This window comes from Canis lupus, chromosome 4 (genome assembly GCF_003254725.2).
Source record: "Canis lupus dingo isolate Sandy chromosome 4, ASM325472v2, whole genome shotgun sequence".
NCBI lineage: Eukaryota > Metazoa > Chordata > Mammalia > Carnivora > Canidae > Canis > Canis lupus.
In genome coordinates, this window is record NC_064246.1 from 87,006,295 (window position 1) to 87,033,821 (window position 27,527).

A 27,527-nucleotide genomic window follows, 5' to 3' on the forward strand; every position below is an offset into this window, starting at 1 on the left:
ATGTAAATGGGACACCTGGATGGCTCAGGGATTGAGCGTCTGCCTTCGGCTCAGGTCGTGACCCTGGGGTCCTGGGATAGAGTCCCACATCATCTCCCTCTGCCTGTGTCTCTGCCTCGCTGTGTGTGTGTGTGTCTCTCATGAATAAGTAAAATCTTAAAAAAAAAAAAAGAGAGAGAGAGAGAGACAAACGTAAATGACCCAAAGCTACAACCAAAAGCTAACTAAAGCTACATATTTACCATCAGCATATGGCCTGGAAAAATAGTGAACAGATGTCTGCCCACTTGCCTATACTTACCTGTGCCTTTTTCCTTTTAGGAATGTACTTATTTTTCTACAAAGAAATATAGAAATAACATGCTGAATGAATAATCCACATAATTACCCTTCCAGAAATCATCTGCATCCACGATCTATCCACAAACCCCTCAAGAAAGAGCCCTCCTCTCGCTGACCCAAAGAAGTTATTTTGAAATCTTGCCAAGCAGTACTTGACTGATTTAATCTACACAGGTATGGAGAGTGGAGAACGTAGATATACAGAAATCCACTTTGAGCTAGAAATCATTCAGGTTCACTATCAACATTAATAAAAGCAGGTGGAGACAGTCTAGCATCTTAGCAGCAGACTAGATGCACCAATATAAGTGAGGTTTAAAATTCATTAAGTCTGTTTACCCATAAAGTGGCAGTAATTTAATTAACATAAAGCAAGTAATTTTTAACATAAATCAATAATTGACGCAGGTTGCTATTGTTATAATTGTCATCATCATTCCAATCTTCACTAAGTGCCTACAGCTCAAAGGACACAACCCAAATGAGGAATTTGGCTATTATGCCTTCTAAGTATAGAATGAACTTGCAGCTGCTTTAAGTTTTCAACGAAATAAGCCACTGTCCATTATTAAATTCCAAATGCTCAAGCTGGTCAGTGCAGAGAGAAGAAATATTCTAATTTAGCTGGTTGTGCAATATTTAGCAAACAGGCACGGGTATTTGTGGGGAGGGGTGTGTAGAAGATTCCAAGAACAGCTCAACGTATCAACACTTATGATATGAAAATAGGCCCCCAAATTGTCAGTGTTTTGTTACAGGGTAATTTCAATTCTACAAATTTAGTCCCACAGATATTCCCAGGTTGACACTGCATCCCTGAAGATCACATTTTACAAAACAGTCTTGAATTCCTAGTGAAAGTCATGGCCACTGGAGGCATCCTGGCTTCCAGTCCAAACGGGGCTGAGTCCATCTAGGTCGGAGAGCGCTGTCCCACGTTCTAGTTTCTATCAGGAGAAGAAAACAAAGATTTCACTTTGAATCCACGATTCCTGTGGTGGTTAAATTTATGTGTCAACTTGACTGAGCCATAGGGTAGCCAGGTCTTTGGTCAAACATTGTTCTGAGAATTTCTGTGTGTGTTTTTCTGAGTGTGTTTTTGGATGAGTTTAACTTGGTAGACGGAGCTCGTCTTCCTTAACGTAGGCAGGCCTCATCCAATCCACTGAAGTCCTGAGTAGAATGAAAGGCTGACCCTTTCCCAAATAAGAGAGAATTCCTACTGTCTGAGAGCTTTTGAGATTTTTTTTTTTCCCTGCCTTTGAATTAGAACTGAAACTTTGACTCTTCCTATGTCTTGAGACTGGAACCAACCCACAGCATCAGCTCTCCTGTTCTCAGGCCTTCAGACTTGAACTAGAATATGAACTAGAACTAGAACTGCAGCATTGGCCCTCCTGGGTCTCCAGCTTACCTATTGAAGATCTTGAGGCTTCTCAGACATAACTGTGTGAGCCAATTCCTTAGATCTCTCCCTCTCTCTCCTCCCCTTCTCTTATGTGTGTGTGTGTATGTTTATATGTATGTAATATGTATACACACACATAATCTACGACTGCTCAAGCAAGACACATCAATTCACTGAGTAGTGCATGCTACGTCTCTCTCTCTCTGCCTGGGATGCCATCCTCCATCTTCCTGGACTGACAAACACATACTCACCCTCCAAGATCCAGCCCAGGGGTAAACTTCTCCGGGAGAGTAAAAAGAAAGAGTTGTTTGTTTGTTTTTTTTTCCTATGAAAACACAGTTGATACTGTGCAAAGATGGGATAAAAATGGAGACAGTAACAGCAATTGCTGTCAAAGAAAATATGGGAGAAAGCCATAAATGACTAGCGGGGGGGGGGGGGGTAGGTCACAGAAACCTAGAAGGATTATGTACTTTAGTTGTCTTGTGGGTATCCTTAAATTCTCCCTCCATTATAAGGAGATTCTTAAGTAGTATATTAGTATATTAGATTCTTAATATTAGTATGTTAGTAGTACTACAAATATAGTAGTATATTTGCCCAAGAAAAATGACACTACCCACCCATCAGTAGGCCTAAACTCAAAATCAAGAGTGCTCAGCCTTATATTAAACGATTGACAAAAGACTGTGTGTGTATAAATAATATATACAATTTGACTTTCAATGTAAATATACGTGAATATATTCATACATTTAAAGTCAAAGAAATTTAAGATCTTGAGGCTTCTTAGCCTCCATAACTCTGTAACTCAATTCCTTAGAAGATCTCTCTTTCCCTCTTTCTCACTCTCTTATGTGCATGTGTATGTATATGTAGTTATACACACATATATACATTTTCTTTGACCTTAAATGTATACACACACACACACACACACACACACACACATATATATACATATAAGGTCAAAGAAATTATGTTACTTTTATTTTTTTTAAGATTTTATTCATTTATTGAGAGAGAGAGAGAGGATGCACAAGTGGAGGGACAGACCGAGGGAGAGAGAGAATCTCAAGCAGACTCCATTTTGAGCAAGGAGCCCAACGTGAGCCTCGATCCCAGGACCTCGAGATCATGACCTGAGTTGAAATCAGGAGTGGGACGCTTAACCGAGTCACCCAGGGGCCCCCAAATTGTGCCGATTTTTCAAGTGATTTCCTGCTTTAACCTACTTCTTCAATTAAATGAACAGCCCCTGGTCCCAGGGGACCGTCTCGATCACACGGCAAGAGAGGACCTATAAATTCCCTACACTTATCATTAACTCACCATTTGTGAGAGGTGCTCCCCCAGCGTCCAGCTCTCATTTCTGCCCATTTTTTTTTTTTCTCACCTTTCCTTCTCACTTTATCCTAATCTCCAAAAGGCAGAGAGGACACACGGGGACTTTCTGATTACGTTACCCTCGGAGGTGTTGCCGTGTTGCTCCAGACAAACAAGGATGCTTTTGAAATTGAGAACCAAGGAAGAGGAAGCAGCAGAACCAAATGTCTCAGAAAGGCAAGCCGGCTCGGCAGGAACTGACGAAGAGGATGAATAAAGAAGTTGATAAACAAAACAAATCAAAACAAGGCCCAGGCACACTGACCATGATCGGAAGCTGAGAAAGAAAATAGTTGCATATATTTTTTTATTCTTTTATTGTTGTTGTTCACTTGACAAACCCTTGTGTCATGGGCTGACTTCCAATCGATCGCAGCGAGGGAAAATTGTTTTATATTTTTAAGTCTCCCTTCCATTTACCCCATTTGGATCAGATATAAATGGATCCCAAACCAACACCACAGGCTTCCTGCAAGCTCTTCAAACCTCCTTTTCCTCTCACTCAGTCTGATCAATAAATTACCATACTCTCATGTGCCACAAATGTTTAAAAATAACAGTCCTGTTAACACAATGAGGAGGGCCTTTAAGAATGAAAACAAGTGTGGAATATTCTTTTCTGAGAAAGGGTGACTTTAGCAGACCATAGCTTGCCCTCTGGGCGGGAGTGGAAACAAGTAAACCAAGATCAGCTCTCCGGAGGCAGTCATCGTCCAAGTCAAGTCTTCTTATAGTTTTGGCAATGCTCCCGGGAGTCAGGCAGCGTGCACTATTAGTCCTATTTATCCAAACCAAAGCTTTACGGTTTTCCCAGCATCAAATACCCACATCCCCAAACTGGAGCCCAGCTAGTTGATAAATCAGAACCAAGACATCAAGCCAGAGTGGCCAGAGACCTGCCTCAGATCAACACCTGCTGGACTCTGGCTCAGGACCAGGGCGAAGTCTTTCTCTCCCTGCCCCGTCTCTTCTTGATGACATGTTTACGGAGGAAACATTTCCCCTGAAAGTAATTATCCTCTTCATTTCTTCCTCTTTGATTATAGTCTTAGATGATATTTAGTACTTCCATTAATTTTTTAAGTGCTGAGTAGTATCCACTGAATGAATATATCATTGTCTATTTATCTATTCTCCTTTGGATGAACCCCTAGGCTGCCTCAAGTTTTTGGTTACAATAAATGGACATTCTGTGAATATGCTTATATACGTATTTTTTTTTTATTAACATCTATTGTCATTTTCTTGGGTACATATCTCGGCTTGGGATTTTTGTTTGTGGGGTAGGTGTATATTTAGTCGTAAAATAGCTGTCAGATCTTTTCCCAGAGTGTTCGTATCATTTTACATCCCTTTCAACAATGAATTAGGGTTCCAGTTGTTCCATATTCTTACCCCAATACTTGGTATTGTGGGTCTTTTTCGTTTTAGCCATTGTGTTGGATGTGTAATGGGTGATGCAACTTTTAAAAGTACCCATCTTACACGATATGTGTGGACCTTCTTAACTATTCCCTATCTGCCTTAGTTCCAGGCTTTTGTGTATTTTCACCAGAAGCACTGAGTATGGGGGAGAAGGGTCTCATGAAAAGCTAAGCTCCATGAAGACAGGTATTTATGGGCCTGGCACTTAACAGGAACTTAATAATCCTTGTTGAATGATATGAATGAATAAGTGACTGGTTGTGCACAGCTAGACTTACAGAAGCAAGGACACAGGAAGACTGTATCCATGGGCACATCTGTGTGATCCCCTTCCAGGCTCTTCCCTGCCATGCTGCCAGCTGCCTCTCGTCTCCTTTCTGGTCCACTGAGCTCTTTGCTGCTCTGGTGTGTTTTTATTACATCAAAAGGGGTCTAATGTCTAGTGTAAAGGCATTCTTCTTCTCCCCCAGTCTCCGAACTAAAGTATCTAGGAGACCCTGAGTAAATACCTCCATCTGCTTAGGTCTCCTCATCTTCATGTGTCAAAGGAAGGGGGTGAGTTACCCCAAATTTCCCTAGACTAAGGTATAGTGATTCTGCTTCCTTCTTCACTCACCTAAAGTCACAATTCCCAAGACAGCCTTGCTTGCCTTTTTACTCCTTCCTTTAAGGTCTGTGCATTAGGGGCTGGGGCTAGGACTTGCTAAGAAATGTGGGCACATTGAAAGATTTATTTCAGAAAAGAAATATCGTCGTGGACAAAGGTACTTTGGGAACATTTCTAGCTACCAAACAACCTTAACGACCTATGTTTTCCTTTTGAGCTAAGCCCTTTCCTTCTTTGTCAAATTTCACAGCGGAATGAAAGATGCCATCTACTCAATATAAATGAAAATGGCTTCTTGTCTTCTACTGAAATGAATGGACATTGTTATTCTTGTGAGAATCAGTTGAATAGTAATAAACTTGACTTTCAAATGTTCACAGAGCTCCACTTATGCTCTACAATTTGCTGCCTAATTCTAACTAGGGCAAAGTTTACAAAATCAGGGGCCTCATAAGCAAGCAACCTTCAATTTGTAGGTCATTAGAATCTGTCATAAGGTTTAAGTAAAAAAAATGCTTTAAGGTTATAGGTTCAAAGGGTAATATGCAGCAATGGAAGGGGCAGGTGACATTTAAAAACCATAAGGAAAATGTAATTATATCAATAACTGACAAGTCCAAATTACCTTAAAATATGTTAAAAATTATGCTTTAAAAGACATTTTCTGTGGCAAATGGCAACCTATATATATCCCTGGCAGTTGATGACAGGATTATTGAAGCTTTAGTTCTGAGTGAGAGCCATCCTGTCTGAATGAAGTTATGGTCATCTTTATAATCAGAAAATGTGAGCCATAAGACACTGATGCTACAAAATGTATTGAAAATTGTTTTTTGGCCTAGAAAATTATAATTTTTTGTATTTTTTTTCATAAGCAATCAAGAAAAACGCGTGGTTTCTAGTTCTTGAGTGCAAGATTTTGTATCCATTAAATCAAGTTTGTTCACTAGGTTCTCAAATCTTTTATCCTTACTGATTGTTTTTGGTTATTACATCAATCAATAATCATAGGAAGTTTTAATTATTATTTTTCTTTATTTTATTCAATTATACTTAAGTTTTAATTTCATGTAATACTTATTTAAAAGGGTTTTTTTGGACATATTATGGATACACATATATTATTTCTAAATATATATCTTTGGAAAGATGGCTAATTGTCTGCCAAACCTGAACTTCTCATTATGTAACTTTGGGCCTGGAAGTAACTGGCAATCAGGGACTAGAGTCCCAACCTGCCTTGAATCGAGGTGAAGCCTTATAACTAGTATTCACCAGTAGAATGTGGGCAGAAATGACATGTCTCTTCCATCCCAGAAGTGGTGTGCCTTCTCTTCCCGTTCCTTCCAAATCTGCAGGCCTGATGGAGCTAAGCAAAGGGACTTTGGAATCCACGTGATACGGATAGCAGAGGCACCAGGTATAAGGAGTCTAGATCTCAGAATCACCTTTGGAGGAGAGCCATCCACCAATCAAGAAGACTCATTTTGTTTTGTTTTGTTTGATTTGTTTTAAGATTTTATTTATTTATTCATGAGGGACACACAGAAAGAAGCAGAGACACGGGCAGAGGGAGGGGCAGGCCCCTTGCAGGGAGACCGATGCGGGACTCGATCCCGGGACTCTGGGATCATGACCTGAGCCGAAGGCAGATGCTCAACCACTGAGCCACCCAGGCGTCTCAGGAAGACCCATTTTGAACTTTACATGACTAAGAAACAAACTTCTATCATGTACTTTTTGTATAATGTGTTTGTGTTTGTTATAGCAACTAGCATCATCCTTTCTAAAACATTACTCCTATTTTATTTTTTATTATTTTTTAATTTAAATTCAATTTGCCAACATATAGTATAACCCCCAGTGCTCGTCACCCAGTAACCCCCACCCCCTGCCCACCTCTCCTTCCACAACCCTTTGTTCGTTTCCCAGAGTTAGGAGTCTCTCATGGTTTGTCCCCATCTCTAATTTTCCCACTCAGTTCCCCTCCTTTCCCCTATAATCCCTTTCACTATTTCTTATATTCCCTGTATGAGTGAGACCATATGATGATTGTCCTTCTCTGACTGACTGACTTCACTCAGCATCATACCCTCCAGTTCCATCCACGACGAAGCATCCATCCTTTCTAATGGCTGAGTAATATTCCATTGTATACATAGACCACATCTTCTTTATCCATCATCTGTCGAAGGACATCAGGGCTCCTTCACAGTTTGGCTATTTTGGACATTGCTGCTGTGAACATTGGGTGCAGGTGTCCCAGCTTTTCACTACATCAGTACATTACTATTTTACCCAAAATGCAATACTGTGCCTAATGATGTTTAATTTCTGATCCTAAAAGCAAACCTTTCAAAAAAACAATAACAAAACATTCACTAAAAGTAGTTGGAAAGAGTGTGCATGTGTGCAAAAATATGTGTGTGTGTATATATATATAATAAAAGAGTATTTGTTTTTAACACAATAATCTTTTTGTCCTTCCTGTCTAGTCATCTATAAGCTTCCAGAATATTCTGTTGGACCCTCAAATTATGGTAGAATGACTTCATCTCACTCTTCATTTAATCCTCTGCCATCATCTTTTCCCATATTAGTGTTCACACTAATGATACTTCTAATATTCAGGTCTCACAAATTCTCAATTTCTTCTTTAAAAACTTCCACCTCCATTCCATTTAAGATATCCAGTAAGATAGACAATCAGTTGAAACCATCAATCACCTAATTATCATATTCTAAATTCTTTGTCTTCTTCCTTTTCCCTACTATCTTGTCCTGAATATCGTGTGTTCCATCGTTATGAATTCCAGTCTTCTCACCCCAACATCATTATCCTTATCTATCCTTCCAACCATAAATGCTGAGCTTACAGCTTACCCCAGTGACTATTTTACTAAATGCTAAGGACATAGATATAAGAATGAGATCCTCAATACCTGGAGCCACAGGGCATTTCCTCCAAAGGGGAGCAGAGTTGTGTTTATACATCCAGGATGAAATAGTACTAGGGAAACACCTCTTTTTCCTTTCTCCACCTCTTTTTCTACTGCACAGGGAAGGGGATTGCTTTATCCAGATGACCTCAAGTCAAGAGTCCTCTCTCCTCTCCTGCCCCCATAGAGGGGGACATCTGGCTCAGAGTCATAGGCCCACCGTCTTTCTGAACAGAGGCCTGGAGGTCTATGTCTACAGCTCACTCTATTCTGGGGTCAGCAGGTGGGGGCAGCTACAGCCCTTTATGGAATCAGTATTATTCCAAGTGAGTGTGAGATCTAGACTCACGGGTCTGCGTTGATGCAGGTTTAGGGTAGGGGTAGTAGAGTTTATAGAATAAATTTCTCAGTAGTCAAGTTGGATCTAAGCTGCATGCCCTGACAAAGCATACCAGAGGTCTTATAAGGCCAGGTAGAAGGTATATGCTAATCTCTGATTCTTATCTGAGCCTTGTCTGATCAGAACCCCAGAACCAAGAAGGGCAACGTACAAAATAAAGACCCTGAATAACCCTCGTGTGTTTGCAAAATAAATAAATAAATAAATAAATAAATAAAATAAAGACCCTGAATATATGTTGTCAGAGGAGAGACACAGATACAAAAATCAATGGTTATATTAACATATGCATGTGTGGTGCCTGGGTGGCTCAGTGGTTAAGTGTCTGCCTTTGACTCAGAGCATGACCCTGGGATCCTGGGATTGAGTTCTGCATCAGGCTCCCCGCAGGGAATCTGCTTCTCCCTCTGCCTCTCTCTGTGTCTCTCATGAATAAATAAATAAAATCCAAAAAAAAAAAAAGTGCGTGTGTTAGATATGATAATGACATAGGTACTAATTGCTATGGAAACAAAGGAAAAGAGAAGAGATAAAACTCCCTCTGCATGGGGACGAGAGGGTAATGGGAAAGAAGACCAGATCAAGAAAGTTTCCCAAAGTAAAGTAATGACTGTGCCGAATCTATGGGACATGAAAAAGTTAGTAGGCAGAAAAGGGAGGAAGACCTATCAGGCAATGGAGTAGCGTGTGCAAAATACGGAGGGAAGAGAGACCTTAGCACTTCCAGGAATGTTAAGGGGTTTGGACATGACAAAAGTGTTTGATAAGGAATGGGTAAAAAAGAAAAAAAAAAATCAAAATGAAGAGACAGGTAGAGACTAATTCACAAAAGCTTTTAGGGCTTTTTTCAAGTTTTGACCTGAGTTGTAGAACCAATTTAGTAGGTCATGACCTTTTCAAAATGGAAAACATCAGAGCATTTTGCATTTATTAAATATAAATATTGTCTTGTAACACCTGGGTAGAGAGGTTGGTACGTATGTGTGTTTACTGGTTCATTATGTAAAATGTATTTCTTCCTATGAAGGGACTGCTCTTCTCCGGAGGGCCCACGGTGAAAATGCTGGCTCTCCAACTTGCAGATGCTCACCAGCCCACAAGTCCTACTGCAGGATACGCAGCTGTCAGTCAGTGTGTTTAGTACCTCATTCTGTGGCTGGCTGGCTATCTAGCTAGCTTTTTATTGTGTAAAAGTAGTAATCAGTATAATCTCCCAGGCCTCCAAGACAAAAGGCCACGGCTAATACCAACCACCACCAACAACAACAAAAAAGCTAAAGAAGAAACAGAGACAATCCTGAAGACAGAATGGAGACAGAATGAAATGTGGAAACTATAATTAATATACTTAGGAAGAGAAGAGAACCTATCAATCCACTTTTTTTAAAGAGAGATCCTGGAAATTAAAAAAAAAAAAAAAAAGTTAAGGAAAAATAACTCAGGAAATAAGTTGGAAGATAAAGTTTTAAAATATTCCCCCAGGGATCCCTGGGTGGCGCAGCGGTTTGGTGCCTGCCTTTGGCCCAGGGTGGGATCCTGGAGCCCCGGGATCGAATCCCACGTCGGGCTCCCGGTGCATGGAGCCTGCTTCTCCCTCTGCCTGTGTCTCTGCCTCTCTCTCTCTCTCTCTCTCTATCATAAATAAATAAAAATTTTAAAAATTTAAATAAAATAAAATATTCCCCCAATCAGATTAATGGTTCTGGAAACAATACATATGTATAACTAGAACTGAACAATTAAATAAATGAATGGCAGTGGGAGCCCGGTTTCTCTGGTGAAGAGGGATGTTATAGGCAAGCAGGGGAAGGAGACTAGAATAATCCAGGTGGTACTGATTCGGGCTGGAGACATCAATATGAACTAATGTTTAGCTTAATATAAAAAATGGATACATCCTGCAATGTACAGATATTTATAGGTGTATATACAGGGTCCATACCTACACACATACTTCCTTGCTCTATTGGCTACGAGGGCCACCTAGAAACACTGACAACCCAGTGTGGTAGCAACAAGCACACCTCACGCCTAGATCTGTTTTATAGTAGCATTCTCTAATCAAAGAAATCAGGGCCCTTAGAGGATAGGCCAGAGCTAGGACTGGTGCAGGGAGTGTACGAGATGAAACGCGAGTTCCTGTCTGGAAGCCTACCCCGCACTCCGCAGAAAGCCTCACTGTGTGAGCAATAAACCTTTTCCTACCCTCTTGCTGCCTGTGAGGTGCCATCAGGCTTGAACCCTGACCCAAGTTGTAAGTGGGATCTATCATGAGTCCACAGGATGACCCCAGGAGAGGGAGACCTTTCTCAGGGGGAACTCATTTGCCGGGTGAGTGAGTCCCTCTCATAATTGCTGGGCCATGTCATGAGTCAGCCTGACATGACTGTGCCCAGAGGCAACGTATGATAGCAAGTCATGTCCTTTAGAAAAAAAGAGACCCACCTGCTTTAAACACCCATTTGAGCTTCGGCACAGGTTTATTTAGTTAGCACGAGAGTAAGATAGCAAGTTCTGTTAATAAGCAAACACTAGAAGGCCCTCAGAGGCATATGGGCAGCCTGTTGATAATGTAGGTTAGATCCAAGACAACCCATCCGTCCTCAATGAAAACATTTCCTAGGGTCTGATCGCTTGAAAGAAACTTTGACAAAGAAAGGATTAGATTAGGCTTTAACCCTCCGGATTTTTAAAATAGAAAAGAGCACAGCTGCATTTTAAACCATCACAGAGTGTACATTATTTAGCAGCTCTTTTTATAACTGCTTGCATTACAGGTGCAATAGAGAATGTTAATTTTATCTGCCGGGGCATTTCCATCATGTATATGTCTGTGTCATGTGATTCTTTCTTAAAAGCCTAGCTTGAAAGCCTCAGTGAAGATGCTTCTGTTTAGGCTAAACTGGAGCAAAATACATTTAATTCTAGTTCATTGTGAGGGGCGGTACTCTGCTATGTAAAGCAAGGAATTTTCTCATTAATATTTCTAAGCTCTTTAATGCTTCCATTTTCAACTGGATTAAAAATAAAAGACATCATAATAGCCCCAACAAAGCATTTTTATCAGGCTACGAGTAGTAAGTGACTGTGGTGGCTCCGTTGGGATTATCGCATTACATTCATAGAAAAGCACCGACACAACCCAGGTGACATTTAAGTTTGCCGTTAAAAGTAGTATATGGTTGTATTGTGCCGAGGTCACACTAATCTGGATAAGAAAGGAAAACGCTCTAAAAAAAAATAAAAAGAAAGAAAGAAAGACAGAAAGGAAAGAAAGACAATATTCCCCTTGTTGGCTTGTTCCTTAAACTGGGGCCCATCCAATATGCACACCCCGCCACTTCCTGCTGGCATATTCCGGGGGTGGGAATCAATCCACTCTTTGTAGAAATTAAGAAATTGTGGAGGCATTAAAAAGGGAAACACTGAATAGATCTAATGTAGTTGGAGACAAAGGATTTAAGTGATCTGGAGGGAGAGGGCAAGAGGAAAGCCGGTCAGGATCTGGGTCGACCTGTCTTCCATTGGAGGAAGTCAGAGACTTGAAGTCACTTGACCTGGGCACTTGAGGTCACACAGGAGTCCACCCAGGAGCTCAGAGGTTACTTAGGTTTCTGCTGCTCTTGTTGTTTTGTGGCACCCACCAAATGCAGAAGCTGTTTTCACTTGGGACTAGATTGACAGGAACTGTATACATCAATGCTAAGGTGCACATCCATTTTAGGCCAGAGGTACACCGTTGTCCTAATAATTTAACCTTGAGCCAATTTGGACTGTAAAAGGTTTTACTCCATACTAGAGAATAAAACTGAGAGGATTTTTTTTCTTTTTAAGTGAAGGACCAAAGCATTATTTCGCTAGCACAATAAACCTCAACTGTAAATCATGCCATGCAGTAAGTAGGTCACTGAAAACTAAAATGATATCAGATGTAGTCTAGGATTTCAGTTTAGCAAGATTATCTTTTTGTAATTGCTGTAAAAAAAACGCACACACACACACACACACAAAACCTATTTTTACTAAAAGCTTGAGCTTGGGGGTAAGTTTGAGTGTTCCTAAAGCTATGCTACAAGAAGAAATTTCTTCTTCCTGTGCCAAGTATTTATAAAAACCCATTGGTTGGCCTTCTTGCTTTGGTAAAGTGTATGCTAAATAGAATTTTATCGCCTTGAAAGGTTGTGAATTCCTTGGTGGCACAGGCCATTGTCAATACGGATTTTCATCAGGCGCTCACCTTGTCTTTGCTGGACCAACTATACCACTGACTAAGCAAATAAGTGAGGGCAAATTTCTCTTTAGAGAGTTCCAGCTAAAGAAGAAATGATAGAATTAGAATAGGTTCACTTTTTAACCCCCATGAATGAACAGATCTACCCACGGAGTGCAAACCGCCGCCAACATCCCAAAAAGACAGGCAGTAAGTGCCTCTGAATAGAAAGGCACCACACCGTGAAGTAGTGTTGGTCTATCTCCTCCAAAAAACCTGAGACTGAATCTGAACAAGGCTTTAGATGTAACTAGATATTTATAGGGGATATAAGGCATAGAGGGGATCATTATATGGCACCATGGCGACACAATCAGCAAAATCTGTCTATGGAAAACTCTATGACATAAACAATCCGGTTTCTTCCTCAAATAGATTACAAGGAATAAAAATAGAGAATGATGGAGAGAGTAGTACTCTGTACTACGTTACAGAGTAAGGGACAGTTAAGGGACTCTGCTCATTACAAGGTATGTTCTCATTTACATCCTGATGGGGAAAAAAAAGCAACTAAAAATAATATGACATAATGACATATATGAAACTATTTGTAATTCACCAGATTTTTTATTACAATTAAGCAAACTTTGTCATTTCTTTTAGAGTCCCTAATAATATTTTTTATAGGGGAGAGACAGAGAGAGAGACAGAGAACTTACCTTTTTGAGACACAGACTAAAACATTTACACATTTTTTAAAAGTCAAAATAAACTTTTGTTTGACAAAGTCAGTATTTTCTAGGATTGCTCTCTATAGGAATTTTCTCTATTTCTCTCTACCCTCTGCCTGACTAACCCCTGAGGATCCCCCTTTTTCATACGTCATGATAGCGTGCAAGTCTCTATCTTTACACTTACGTATTGCATAATAATCTCTTTGTGTGTCTCCACCATCAGTCGAAGCACCCTAATAAATCATGCCATCACTGACTTGGTATCCCCACTGCCTGGCATGTGGCGAATCATTCAATGAACGTAGAAATGATTCCTTAAGTCCAGTTTTATTCTCTGTTATCCATGTGTACAGCAGCCATGAAGGATTTTTTCCTTTTTTGTTTTTTTGTTTTTTTGTTTGCAGCTTTAGTAAGATGCAATTGAGAAGTGTAATTGTAATATATCTAAATTATACAAAGTGCTGATTTGGTAGAGCCCAGGAGTTTGAACTCTTCCGTGCAAATGCCTAATGAGCTCTGACTCACAGGCCACAGGACTACCTCACCAGCTTGCACCCTCACTGTTTTAGCCATTTCTTCCTCCAAAGAGAACGAAGAATGGTAATAATAGTAACTTCCACAGCTCAGTTCCTATGCACCAGGTTCTGCTTTAAATAGCTCACACATTTTTAAGATCATATTTTCATACAAATCAATGATGCAAGACCTACCACAACCATCATCATTTTATAGACAGGAAACCATCTAGAAAGGCACAGAGATGTGGGCAAGCTTCCAAGGTCGCGTCTTATAAGGGGCGGATGGGGTTTCACGGCCCAGGACATCCGGCTCTGGAGCATCCTTGATTGACCATGCTCAACAGCATCCCTAGGATGACCTGATCCCTGCTAACGGAGTCCCAGGGACATCACAGAAAATAGCAACTCTGGGCCATTGGCAGTTCCCAGAACCTAACTGATAAATTATCACTTTAACCCAGCCAGAAAACATGCAGGAATCAGCACAACTTTAGGAAAATAAATAATCAATATGCCTTAACAGAATAACGTAAGACTTTCCGCAGATGTTTAGTTGAGTCAACAGAGTTGCTTCGCACGTGAGTCTAGCTGTTTTGCCCTGCTGGTTAAAGAGTGTCTTTTTTCAGGATGAGACCAGCAGTGGCGTTGACCCCATTCATAAGCCATCCATCACGTGAGAGCAAAAACAGTTTCTTGATTTAGCTCTTTCCTTTCTGCCTCTTGCCCCCATGTGCGTACGCCTCCTTGTATGGAGTAATATCACAGCTAATCAAGGTTACAAAAACACTGAACATTCCTCCCTCATTTGAGGAATTTGGGGTTGGTCAAAATCATTGTTGAACAAAATATCCAAGATAGAGTGGGATAGAATTTACTTGACCCTTCCTTTTTTTTTTTTTTTTTCCAAAGGAAAAAGAGTCTAACTGACTCCAAGATTCTTGGCTCGGCCATTACTCAAGCCACAAATACTCCAGTTATCCAATGAGTCAGCGGCCTTCAACCACACTTTAAATAAAGGCTTTCCATCACGATATTTTTCACATGTGTTTTACTCCCAATGGTGTATCCTATAAATACTAAGCTCTGCAATTTCTTTTTGTAGAGATATGCCCCAACAGTAATTTCAAAGAGGGCTTTTGCCTATTTTCTACTAAGTCTCAATAATAATAAATGTTTGAGTTAATTCAACTGATAGCTTGTAGATGGCGCTGGCTTTATTCTTTTTCTTTCTTTTTTCTTCCTTTCTATTTATTTGTTGTGGTAAAATATACATATATAAAATGTCCCATTTTAGCCATTAAAATTTTTTTCTTTTCATTTATTTTTTTTAAGTGAGTTCCACACCCAGAGAGGAACCCAACATAAGGCTTGAGCTCACAACCCCGAGGTCAAGACCAGAGCTGAGATCAAGAGTCAGATGCTCAATACACTGAGCCACCCACGTGCCCCTTTCCCATTTTTAACTGTATGGGTCAGTGGCATTAAGTAACTTCAGAAATGGTACAACCATCACCAGCATCCACCTTCAAATTTTTATCATCTTCCCAAACTTCAATTCTGTACCCATTAAACACCAATTCCCCATCTCCCCACCCAATTTCTAGCAACCACCATTCTACTTGTCTCTATAAATGTGTCCTTTGTTTTTTCAACGGTTTCTATAAATATGGTAATCATTATAAGGGCAGCAGTAAAAAAAAAAAAAAAAAAAAAAACCCACCAGCCAAACTAAGAGTGTAAATTTTATACTTAATTTTCAAATTTGGAGCATTTCGTTATGACATTGTAGATGACCATTGTTCTAATTCTCTATTTCAGTCCACTTGTTCTGCAGACTGCCTCAGGTACATTTTTGTGGTTCTTAATAGAATCAAATATTGGACAGAAAAAGGAAAAGAGACGCTCCTTAAAAATACAAGTGTGCTAGAGGAATAAGTCGCACCGTGGGTTTACTGAAGGTTTTTAATTATATGTATTTCAAAGTCATCTCTCTTCATGGACACTGTTAAGCATGGATAATTAAGAATGTCCTAAGTTTGAGGCAGTTGATTGATTTCCCATAAAAAGCTTTTATCCCCTTATTTACCCAGTTCTTAAATAACTTTTCCCTTTCTCAGACGTCTCTGAGCTGACACATCAGAAAACGGGCAAAACGGCGACCCTCTGAAGGAAATAATCAGGGAGGAGTAAATAAGTCAAGAATGAGCAACCAGAAAAGCAACTTTTCAGCACCAGAAGGCAAAGGGTGAGGCAGAGAAAGGCCATTGTTCTGCTGTCAAAGCCAAGTGGGCACAACGAGAAGTGCAGCAGGATGAGCCCAGGGCTCACCTCCGCTGTAGGGAAGCTCCAGCGGGCAGGTAGGCGCCCACACGACGAGTAACACACGTGACTTGGGCCTGACGAGCTGATTCCACAAGCAAGAGTCATTTCCTGTTCTCATACGTATATATACGTACATCTAAAACAGTAAATGCAATTTATACACGGTGTGGGTGGGTGTGATGTAGAGAGATTTTGAAAGTGGATTAACTAATGAACCCCTACCCTCTTGATAGGCAAAGTAAGGAAAAAAAGGGACTTCTCCTTTAGATAAAAGGCGGAACATTGATCATTCCGTGGTCTCACAACCCTTCAATAAAGGGGAAAAGATGTCCTGAGAACATTCCTGGTGGGTAATTACAAGGGACTTTCTACAAGAATAATCTCTGCTCACCATTCCACACACTAATTATCCTCTGGCGAGGGGGGTTTTGCCCAGAGGCCCCTCCATCTAGACCCCCGCCCCCCATCACTTTCCTCTGAGGGAAGCATTCATCTTCTCCTTCCAGCCCCGGCCTAAACTATTTTAAATTGTGTTGCTAGGGGCTCCTGACAAGTCTAGAGACAAGCACACAAGTGGTGTGACTCCATCCCTTGAGTACAAGAGGGAAGTAGAGGTTTTACAGAGCTTTCAACTCCTTTCCAGTGACAACCCCCAAAACACCACTGGTCCTGAAAGGTGATCAAAATCCAGATTTCCAGCTTTATAGTAAATCTACCATCCAGAGGCACCAAACCCTTGCTGAAATCAAACAGATTCTTGAAGAAAAAAAAAAAAAAAAAACTCACCAGCCAAACTAAAAGTGTAAGAGGATGTGGTGGTGAGGCGAACAGAGCCTCGAGCCTTAATCTTTTCAGACAAAACAACCGCAAAGCTCACGTCAAACATTTCCATTTTTCTTCCCCGCGCTGGACAAAGCTCAACTGGTTCTGCCTTCTGGAAGTGTTTTTCCCTTCCTTATCCTAACATCTGAACGCAAACTCAAAGAAAACACAACATCTCAAATCCCAAATGTTGTTTCTCTGTTAGAGCCAGTCCTCTCTCCAGCTGAGAAGTTCATCAGATCCCAATTTAGTACCTATTCTTTGTCAAGGCGCAGTAAACATCATAATAGACACAAACACACTGTGCAGGTAGTGAGGACATCGCTGCCAAAAATATCCCAACACCCCGCGGGCAAACTTCCTCTCCCCGACTTCCTGCAGCGGTCAAGGATGCAGGCACATTTGCCTTCCACACGCCCGCACCTGCGGCCTTTGACGGAGGAATGTCCCTGTCGCTCTCCTGCCCCAACTGCTGTGTGTGTCGCTGAGGCCGTGAGCCGGGGACCTCGCCAGCAAGGAGCCCCTGGGGTTCAGAGACGACCTTCGGCACCTGATTGTCACCAGGGATTGTTGGAGAGCAGACCAGCGAGGGCTGTGGGAGGAGGACACGAGGTGTCCCATCTCCCTCCCACTGACTGACACAGAACGTTCTGGCTTCTGGGCGAGAGGATGGGACGCGGCCCAGGGATTGTCCCCAGCGCCCTGGGCGTCCACGAAGCCCCCCACCTGGGCCATGAGATAGAGATGGGATTTATAGGGGCCCCCAGGGGGCTCAGTGGTGGAGTATCTGCCTTCAGCCCAGGGCGTGACCCCGGGGTCCCAGGATCGAGTCCCACTCAGGCTCCCTGCATGGAGCCTGCTTCTCCCTCGGCCTGTGGCTCTGCCTCTCTCTCTGTGTCTCTCATGAATAAATAAATAAAATCTTAAACTTAAAAAAAAAAGAAAAGGGATCTATAAGCAACAAAGTACAGACTGCAAACCGTCTAGATGTTAAGAGCTCCCACATGCTTGAAGTTCCTCAATAGAGAAGTAAAATCTGTTACCCACGTTAGGAACCTTTCTCCTCATTTATTTCAGGAAACAAGTAAAGCCAAAGACAAACATGCGTCTGCAAAGTTTTAAATCTTATTTCTGCTCTTCCTTGAGAATTCTTGGCGGATAGAGACTAACAATAAGCGACGGGCTTGGTCTCCAGGGACCGGATAGACTCATCCGCACACCTTCGGTTCCGAATTAATCTTTCTTTTGTTCCTGTTTTTCAGAAACGCGTCCTTTTCTTTCCCGTTTTATTCTCCTTCCCTGTTCCTTCCTTCCTCTCCGGTCTCTGCTTTCTATCTTTCTTTCTTCCTCCTGGTCCACGCCAATCCATCCCTTCCCGACATCTTCCAATTTTTATTTCACAAGGGGCCTGCCTTCTAGAATGCACTCCGACTTTCAGGATCGATCTTGCTCATCGTGACACAACCACCAGGGGCTCCATGAAGAAATTTATGAATGAATGAAACTGAGATTCATTTAGATAACCCGGGTCTGTTCCTGAAGATCCACGCTGAAGAGGGAGAGGGAAAAATGAAAGAGAAATGGAATTCTGTTGGAGGAAGACCCGACCCCTTCCTTCCCTTCCTTCCTTTTCTTCTTGACTGAGGGGAAGACGGCCCTGGCTTGTTGAGATAGTTGACACATCATGCGCAGCTGCAGGAAATGAGCAAGGACATATAAAAAGTCCCTAAAAGATTAGCAGCAGAAAAAAAATAGACACATGCCAAACAAAAGTGACCAGCTCTCCAGGAAAAGCTCAGTCATAAATCGGAAAAAAAATCGGTGTTCATCTACCGCACGGAGGAGAAAGGGGCTTCTGTACGTAACCTGCCCTGCAGAGACTGTGCACTGTCATCAGACCAGAGGGGGGGACGTCTGTGCGATGCCGCAGCTGAGAGCAAAATCACTTCACACTCCCAGGAGGCCGCGGCTACACGGGCGACACGCGAGCAGCGCTCAGAGCGGATATCATGATATCCAGTGAGAAGCAGCAGGGGCGGCTAAGGCCGCTAGTGACAGCTAGGGACGGCTAGGGACGGCTAGCGACAGCCTGCGGCTCCAAGCAAGAGCCTCTCTCCCCCTTCCCTTTCCTTGTGTCACTCTGTCCAATCCCATTGCCTCATCACTGTCCTCCGTCCTGGGCGACTCCCCACGGGGACGAGGTCACGGTGTCAGGGCCCAAGGGTCACTCCTGCCCGCCTGCCTGTGGGTTCCACAGCGCACCCCACGTCACCGTAAACCTCAGCAGAACACCGGTCTACGCAGACGCTGACGGGCAAAATTCCTTCCGGAGGGCTTGGGTCTCCCTCCCACAGAGTGTTTGTGGTTCATCCACATTTAAAATGAGGCTCGTGGAGGATGCAGGGAGGTTGAGGTTAAGGGCAGAGATGGAAAAAGGAAGAAGGAAGGAAAGAGAGATCATGTATCTCCCTTTCGTCTTGGGTTTTGATGAAAATAAACAACAAAAAAAGGAGACAATAAATAACCTGAGGCCCTTTTATGAAAATCCATGAAAGTAAAATCTGGGGGGACAAGATGAAAATAAAAATTAGGTAATCATATGGCATTATCCCTCCTCCCCTTTTTTTTTTTTTTCGCTTGTTTGTGCTACGATTCACTCCTCTGTCGTATCCAAGACACGTTGGACCGTGGGCCTCATACAACCCCTCAGATGTTGTCCTTCCAGGCGGAACATGAAAGTGATTGCTGCTCGTTTTTTTTTTTTTTTTCTTAATATCTCTTAATCTAACTCAAACCACGTCAGGGTTTTCGTATGATGACAATAACTCCCAAAGAACAAAATGTCATGGAAGGAACACACGCTTATCCTTGTGTTTGTGCCCTGAGCTGGACTCGTTACTGCATCTGTTCTCTGAAGAGTTTAGTTTAAAGTAAAACTTAAGAGAAATTTAAATATTTTCCAGAGTGAACCTTACTGTGCAGGTGGTGGTTCACTCAAACTTTCTAAAAGCCAGGTGTTCTGGGCTCCTGGGTGGCTGGTGAAGCGTCTGCCTTGGGCTCAGTCATGATCACAGGGTCCTGGGATCGAGCCCCACATCAGGCTCCCTGCTCAGCGGGGAGTTTGCTTCTCCCTCTGCCTCTGCCTGCCACTCCCCTTGTTTGTGCTCCCTCCCTCTCTCTCTCTCTGTCCAATAAATAAAATCATAAGTAAAAATAAATAAATAAATAAATAAATAAATAAATAAATAAATAAATAAATGTAAAAAGCAGGTCTTCACAGAAAAACGAAAGATTTTAATCCCAAACTACTACGGCTTTATTTCAGATCATTCAGGCTAGATTAAGTCCATTCATGGATCATTTTTTTCTTCTCAAAGTATCAAAGCACTTTACAGAGATGTACTCATCAAGTCTCACAAATCTTCTTTTCGAAGGTGAAGAAAGAAATCAACTTGTTTACAGAAGGACAAAATTTTGCCTTCCTCTTCCACGGTTCTCTTTTCTTTCTAGTGGGAAAAGCAGAGGAGACAGGTAGCTCCAGCCCACGCACCGTGTTGGGCAGGTGCCGGATGTGACCACCCTTTTCTCTTTAATTAGAGAGGAAGCCGGGCTGGTCCACACCTTTTTTGTGATGGAGAAGAATGATCTAGAAGGTTCCCAAGAACACCACGGTGGCGGGCAACGGGAGTCCCAGAGACAGCGGACTTCCAGACTGAAGCTCCATCCTTGGGTTCCCATGGAACCTTTTTCATTCTTCAGTCGTTTCCATCTCGGTTTGTATTTTGCGATTCAGGACCTTTCTTGTCGCCGTGATTCTGGTAGCTTCTATATTTTCTTGTGACTCTTAAGTTCGAAAGCTTCTCATTTCCCCCAGTTGGATGCAATGTATTCGTGACAGGGAGGGGGTGTGTCTTTTAGAAAGTAGATCAATTCCCCTCTTACATTTTCTCTCTCTCCTCTAACCCCTGTCCTAAAATCATCCCATGGGTCTTCTCAGTCTATCGGTGTCGTAAATTCAAAAGGCCCTCCAGCAAGGAGACGGAATAGGGAGGGGGTTGCTGTTCACGAAAGTGTCGGTTACACGGGATGAAGAGACTACGTAGTCCGCTTGGTTCTCAGGACTGTACGGAGACTTGCCACTTACGGGGAGGGTAGAGCTCATGGTGTCTGCTCTTACCACAAGAGAAAAAAAAAAGAAAAAAGAGAGAAATCAATATGAAATGCCCCTCCCCCCAAAAAAAGTTTCAAACAAACAAACAAAAAATTGTCTAAAAAGAGTCAGTGTGTTTCCATGCTTGGGAACCTTGGATAAAGAATCTATGAGAACCAAAAAGGAGGAAAAGTGAGCACACGCATAAATTGTTTCAACAGCCAAGGGGAGAGATTACCAGGAGGCAGAAAACAAAAGGTCCCTGGGAAGGACTGAGGAGGTCATCGTAGCCCCGTCTACACGGTAAGCACTGTTACGAGGGGTTCTTCAAACATGTCTGCTGGGAACAAAACCGGGTAGGACTGACCAGGGTGCAGAGGGAGGCCCGGCAGGGTGCTGGGAAGTGACAATGGGCCACTTCCTCCTCGGCCAAGCATCCCTGCCTCACCTCTTTAAGGAAGTCTTTTCTCCTTTTAATGGAAGACTTGGAAGTTCACGATCCTTTGCCTGATTTGTTTCTCACCCCAATACAATCTTGCTCAGAGTTGCTCATGTTCCCACCATCCCCCCATTACAGGCCTTGCATTTATAAAGGTAGGACGATGGGATTCTTGTTTAAGTCACTAAAGGGCATTTCCCTCTTCTGATGCTCATAAAAGGCTCTCAACGCCATCCTTCATTGATCCAACCAGTGGACGGGCTTTCCGCCAGAACGGAGTACAGTCCACCCCCTGGGCTGTGGCGGTATCCGGTCCCCGGGGCCGAAGTGGGCAGTTACTGGAGCCGTTTTCACATAGATGTCAACGGAGTAAACCTGGGCTGGGAACAGACTCTACCGGACACCAGCACCCGCTGACCGCTTTCCACACCAGCGTCGTGGGCTACACGACGGGAACCGCTCGTGGGAACTATCCCCCCGCCGGCGCGCTGTCGCTTGCTCTTCACGGCAACTCTGTGCAAAATGGGCATCTGCTCCTTTTTGCTACAAAAGGGAAACAGAGGTGCCCAGTGGTTAAATAACCTGGGCACGTTGGTGGAGGCGGCTCACCGCTGCACATCCCCATGCTGCCAACCACCTCCTTAAGGAGCACGTGGGGAGAGGCTGGATCCAACTGGAAGTCATCCACTGAAGATATTTACATAATTTTAAATTTCTGATTCAAAAAAATTTTAATGACCAGGCCGCTATTTGGCACTAGGCGTTCCTGGGTTTTGTTGTTGTTTTTGTTTTTAATTTATTTCTTTAACCTGGAAAAGGAAAGACAATTTAAAGTGCATAAAATTCTTTTTAAAAAAAAAGATTTTATTTATTTATTCATGAGAGACGCAGAGAGAGGCAGAGACCCAGGCAGAGGGAGAAGCAGGCTCCATGCAGGGAGCCCGATGGGGGACTCGATCCCGGGACCCCGGGGTCACGCCCTGGGCTGAAGGCAGATGCTCAACTGCTGAGCCACCTGGGCGTCCCTAAAATTCTTTTTTTTTTAAATAAAAGGACACCAACTGCAGACTGTACGTGTAGAAAACCCACCGAACCAGAACATACGCAGAGCCACCCCCCCTGATCAGCGAGTACTTTCCATAAAACGCCGGTTAGGACCGTTTTGAGCTTTCCAGGCTGTACGATCTCTGTTGCAATTATTCAACTGTCCTCGTAGCACCCAGGCTGCCACAGACAAGACCTAAAGAATGGTGTGTTCCCTTATCTTTATTTAAAAAACAGCCGCCCCCCACCACCACCACTCCCTCATCCAACCCCACTCCCAGCTCCTCTTCTGCCAACGTTACTCTCCCTACAGGGTCTCCTTTAAGGCAAAGTTCTGACCCTGGGGTCCTTAGGCTCTAGGCCTCCACACTCATAAAAATTGTTCCAAAATGTTCCTAGTGTTTTCATTTGCAGGAGGATTTTTTTCGGGGGTAGGATCTATAGCTCTCATTAGCCTCTCAAAGGTTTCATGACTGAAGGAAAGTTAAGCCCAAGATCCCGGTGCTCAGACAGTCGTTTCTGCCTCCAGAGCCGCCCGGAGGCCTCGAGGGGTGCTCCCGTCCTGCTGTCTCTGCACGTGCTGTTCCCTGTGATTTAGGAGCCTCGCTCACACCGAACTCCTCCTTGGGCCCCAAAAACATCTTGCGCAACATTCAAGTCTCAGAGCTTTGCAAATCCTTTCCCATCTGTTTGGTGTGGACCTTCGATTTAATTCACCTCCTGAACCTCTATTGCTGAAGTGCTTCCTTGCAGTCCGGCTGCGTGTCCTGGGAACAGAGACCCAGATCGCACGGCTCCGGGTCAGCGCGACGAGCAAACACGCAATCACCAATTCGCCATGGGGGGAGAGTAAAAGGTGCGGCCAGATACTCAGCGTGGGTCCCTAACCCAGGTTTTGGGGCATCGGGAGATGTTTCTCAAAAGAAATGCAGGTTAAGTGGGGGCCCAAAGGGTGCCTAGGAACCCAAATCTGGAACCAGAGGCTGGTTGCACGGAGAGGCAGAGGGTGAGTAGAAGGGAAGTAGGGGCCAGTGGGTGTAGACAAACACAGGGGAGTTCGTCAGAACGGAATACGGGGTGCGCAGGGCAGGGGACTGGCTGGAGAGGCCGAGAGCTGGGACCACCAAGGACCTCGTGTCCAGATTGTTGGTACTTGATTACGAAGACACGGAGAGGTCAGCAGGCCACCCGCTTTGGCATAACGGGGCCTGCTTAGCAACGGAATCCCGGGCCCGCCAGCGCCGCTGCAGCAGGTCTGCCTTTGACCGCAGCCCTGGGCCGGCCCGGGGGGCTCAGCGGTTTAGCGCCGCCTTCGACCCAGGACGTGACCCCGGGGTCCCGGGATCGAGTCCCACGTCAGGCTCCCTGCACGGAGCCTGCTTCTCCCTCTGCCTGTGTCTCTGCCTCTCTGTGTCTCTCATGGATAAATAAATAAAATCTTAAAAAAAAAAAACAAAAAGATGAACGCAGCCCTGGACAACTCGTGCGCACAGACATCCGAGGGGGACCTCTTTATCCTGGGGGAACCTGCTTCCCACTTCACCTGACAAGCCCCCCCCCACCCCGAGCCAGGCTTCCAGAAAGGCTCTGGGGTGACATCTCCCAGGGTCCTTGCTGAGGACAGACCTTCCTGCTCTTACGACGGGGTTACAGCCTGATAAACCGTAGCAAGTCGAAAATATCCTAAATTAAAAATGCGTTTAATACGCCGAACCTACTGATCATCATAAATGTGCTGCTAGAGACTATTTCCATGAGCCTGCAGTTGAGCAGAACCATCGGACTATCCCCCAGGACGGATCGGCCCCTGTCCTGGGGGGATGCACAGAGAGGCTGCCTGCGTTCTGGGGCCTGTCACTGTAACAGTCGCCGCCCCCTGTGGTGGCCGGGCTGGCGGGGAGCCTCCCCACTGGCCAGCCTCTCCAGAGACGACTTGGGGAAAGATCCCAATTCAAAGTCCGAAGGACAGTTTCTACCAGTCGCATATGAATTCCACACCATCGTAAAGTTGGAAAATTGTGAAATCAAACCATCCTAAGTTGGGGGCCCTCTGTGCGCAGATTCCCGGCTCTGCCCTGGACCTTCTCATTCCGTAGGCCTGTGTTGGAATCAAAGACTCTGTCTTTCCTGCAAACTTTTTTTTTTTAATTTTTAATTTTAAATTAATTAATTAATTAATTAATTAATTAATTTTTTATTTTATTTTTTTTAGAGTAGGCTCCACACCCCACGTGGGCCTTCACCCCAAGGCCCTGAGATGGAGGGTTGCATCGTCTCCTGGCTGAGCTGGCTCGGCACCCCTTTCTGACAGGTTTGTAAGGATGATTCTTAGTTTAGGGAAGCTTGGGGAAACACATCCTGAGCCCCCCGAGCCACAGGCATTGCATCCAGGGTCCCGGGTGCTCTCAACCCGCAGGTGTCACGGCGCTCATTGGTTGTCCTAGAATTATTTTCTTAGGTGGCTGTTTGCCGGGAGGGCGGCGAGCCCTTCCCTCCTGCCCGGCCCTGATGCCAGCACGGCCCGCTGCCCTGAGGTCAGCAGAGGCCCGAGCCCATTCGGGAGGACCCTCCTCCCCCCCATCACCCCCACCTCCCGCGGGAGCCCTGCAGCAGGCCCAGGGTCCCCGGCACGTGAAAACCAACGTAGCCTCAGTCTTCCTGAGCCACTTCTCGGCCAGGCCTTGGGCCGAAGATCCGAGTCAAGGCCGGGAGGACGCTCCTGTCACCAGCTGGGGCTGAAACTCCTCTGGGCCCCGTGGCATCCCCGGTGCCAGCTGAGAACCGGGGCCCCCTGCGCCCCCCCAAGCCGCCTCCTTTGGCTTGCCTCTCAGGTCACCCAACGACTGCATTCGACCCTCTGACCTTCTGTGACAGCAAATTCCTTTGGCGACCACAAGCTGCGCCAAGGAGTTATTTCCTTTTATTTGTTCTGTGTTTCCTTCCCAGCTAGTTGTCCTCGCTTAAGCAATCCCTTCTACGGAGGAATTAATTCAATTACTGTGTCCTTGTGCGTGGGGGCGGCGGGGGGAGGGGGAGGGGGGGAATAAGTATTTAAAAATCCCCTGAAGGATTTCTTATTCTGTTGCAAATCATAATAGTCCTGACCTATACACAGCACGTGTCCATTTTGCAAATTGGGGGGTGGGGGGGAGAAATGCAAAGCATATAAACCCTGCCAGCGAGGATGTGATGCCCGCATCATCCCGTGTGCCACGGTCCCATGAGCACGGTCTCCTGTGGACGGGCTCCTGTCGCTGGAGCCCCGCACCCAAGGACCTGAGCCTGCAGTATTCAGGCCTCACAGGCGGGAAGGTGATGTGAGGGTGCGTGGGGCCAAGGCCCCCGGGCAGGGCGTGGGGGGTCAGGTGTCCTAAGGAACCGTGTGAGGATTTGTCACTCCAGTTCCAGCTGGCTGAGGAAAGGGCAGACACCGCTGGGACGCTGGAAAATCCGGCTCCTTTCCCAAATACGCTCGTCCTCAAAAAACCCAACCTGGGTAGCCCTCCTCTGGAGCCTTTCCAACCAGCTGGGCGGGCTCACGGCTCATCAGCTGCGGCCACGGGCCCACGGGAGAGCGTGGACTGGCCAACTGGGGTTCCTTCCCTCAGGGACCCAAGGAAAAGCCAGAAAGGGATTTCTCAAGATTGAGGTTTTGTTTTTTGTTATTCTTTTATGGGCTTCTTTGTTTTTCTTAAATGATTGTGATTTGGTTACTTTTATCGTTTAAAGGCATATGCTCATTACAAAGCATTTGTTGAGGAAGAGGACTAAAGCCGAAAATAATAAAATCATAAATCACCCAGCACCTGGGCTCCGCTCTCCTGCCTGAGATGTTCTCGCTCAACCAGGATTCTGTGCCAACGTCGGCCGCACCCGGTGCTGGATGGAGCAACGTTCCTGGAGCTTCCTGCAGGGCTTGGCTCAGCCCCAGGTTGGGGGTGACCCCCGGAAAACCAGAAAGCCCATGCATCCTTTGCTCACTGGTCGGCTCTGGGCTGGTAACCTGAGGACTCGGCTGCTGCCACTTTTTTTTCATCTTTTCCCTGGACTTACCCCTTCAGTCCCCATCACTGAGTTGGGAAGCTTGATGAGCATTTTTAGAGACTGAGCAAAACCATGCTGGAATCTTCTGTTTCCCTTCTTGGTACCCTACGCCACTTTCATGGCAATGGTATGAAGCTGTACCTCTTTCTTTCTTTGGGTCTTTCTTTCCAGTCAATTACTTTTTTCCTGGTGTTTATTATATTTTGTCCATTCCTTGAGGAAATAGATAAGAGAGAGATTCTATGCACTGAATTAGCCATCAAAAAAAAACAAAAAAAAAACAAAAAAAAAAAAAACGAAATCTTGCCATTTGCAACAATGTGAATGGAACTAGGGGGTATGATGCTGAGCAAAATACATCCATCAGAGAAAGACAATTCTTGTATGGTCATATGTGGAATTTAAGAAACAAAACAGAGGAGCGTAGGGGAAGGGAGGGCAAAATAAAACAGGATGAAACGGGAGAGGGAGACAAACCATCAGAGACTCTTAATCACAGGGAACAAACTGAGGGTCGCTGGAGGGGAGAGGGGTGGGGGGCAGGGTCACTGGGTGACGGGCATCAAGGAGGACGCCTGATGGGATGAGCCCTGGGAGTCACATGCAAGACTGATGAATCTCTGAAACTAATAATACACCATATGTTGATTAATTGAATTTAAGCAAGCAAAAAAAAAAAAAAAAAAAGAGAGAGAGAGAGAGTTTTTACACATTGAATTCACTATTTTGAATTC

General features: G+C 44.3%; 1 long non-coding RNA gene across 1 annotated transcript; it reads left to right on the forward strand.

The window, feature by feature from the left end:
• Positions 1 to 21,455: 21,455 nt before the first annotated feature.
• LOC112652774 (uncharacterized) lies at positions 21,456 to 27,124 on the forward strand. The gene is made up of 3 exons (XR_003131698.3): positions 21,456 to 21,569; positions 24,962 to 25,060; positions 26,479 to 27,124. It is a non-coding gene; the product is annotated as an uncharacterized LOC112652774 (long non-coding RNA).
• Positions 27,125 to 27,527: the final 403 nt, after the last annotated feature.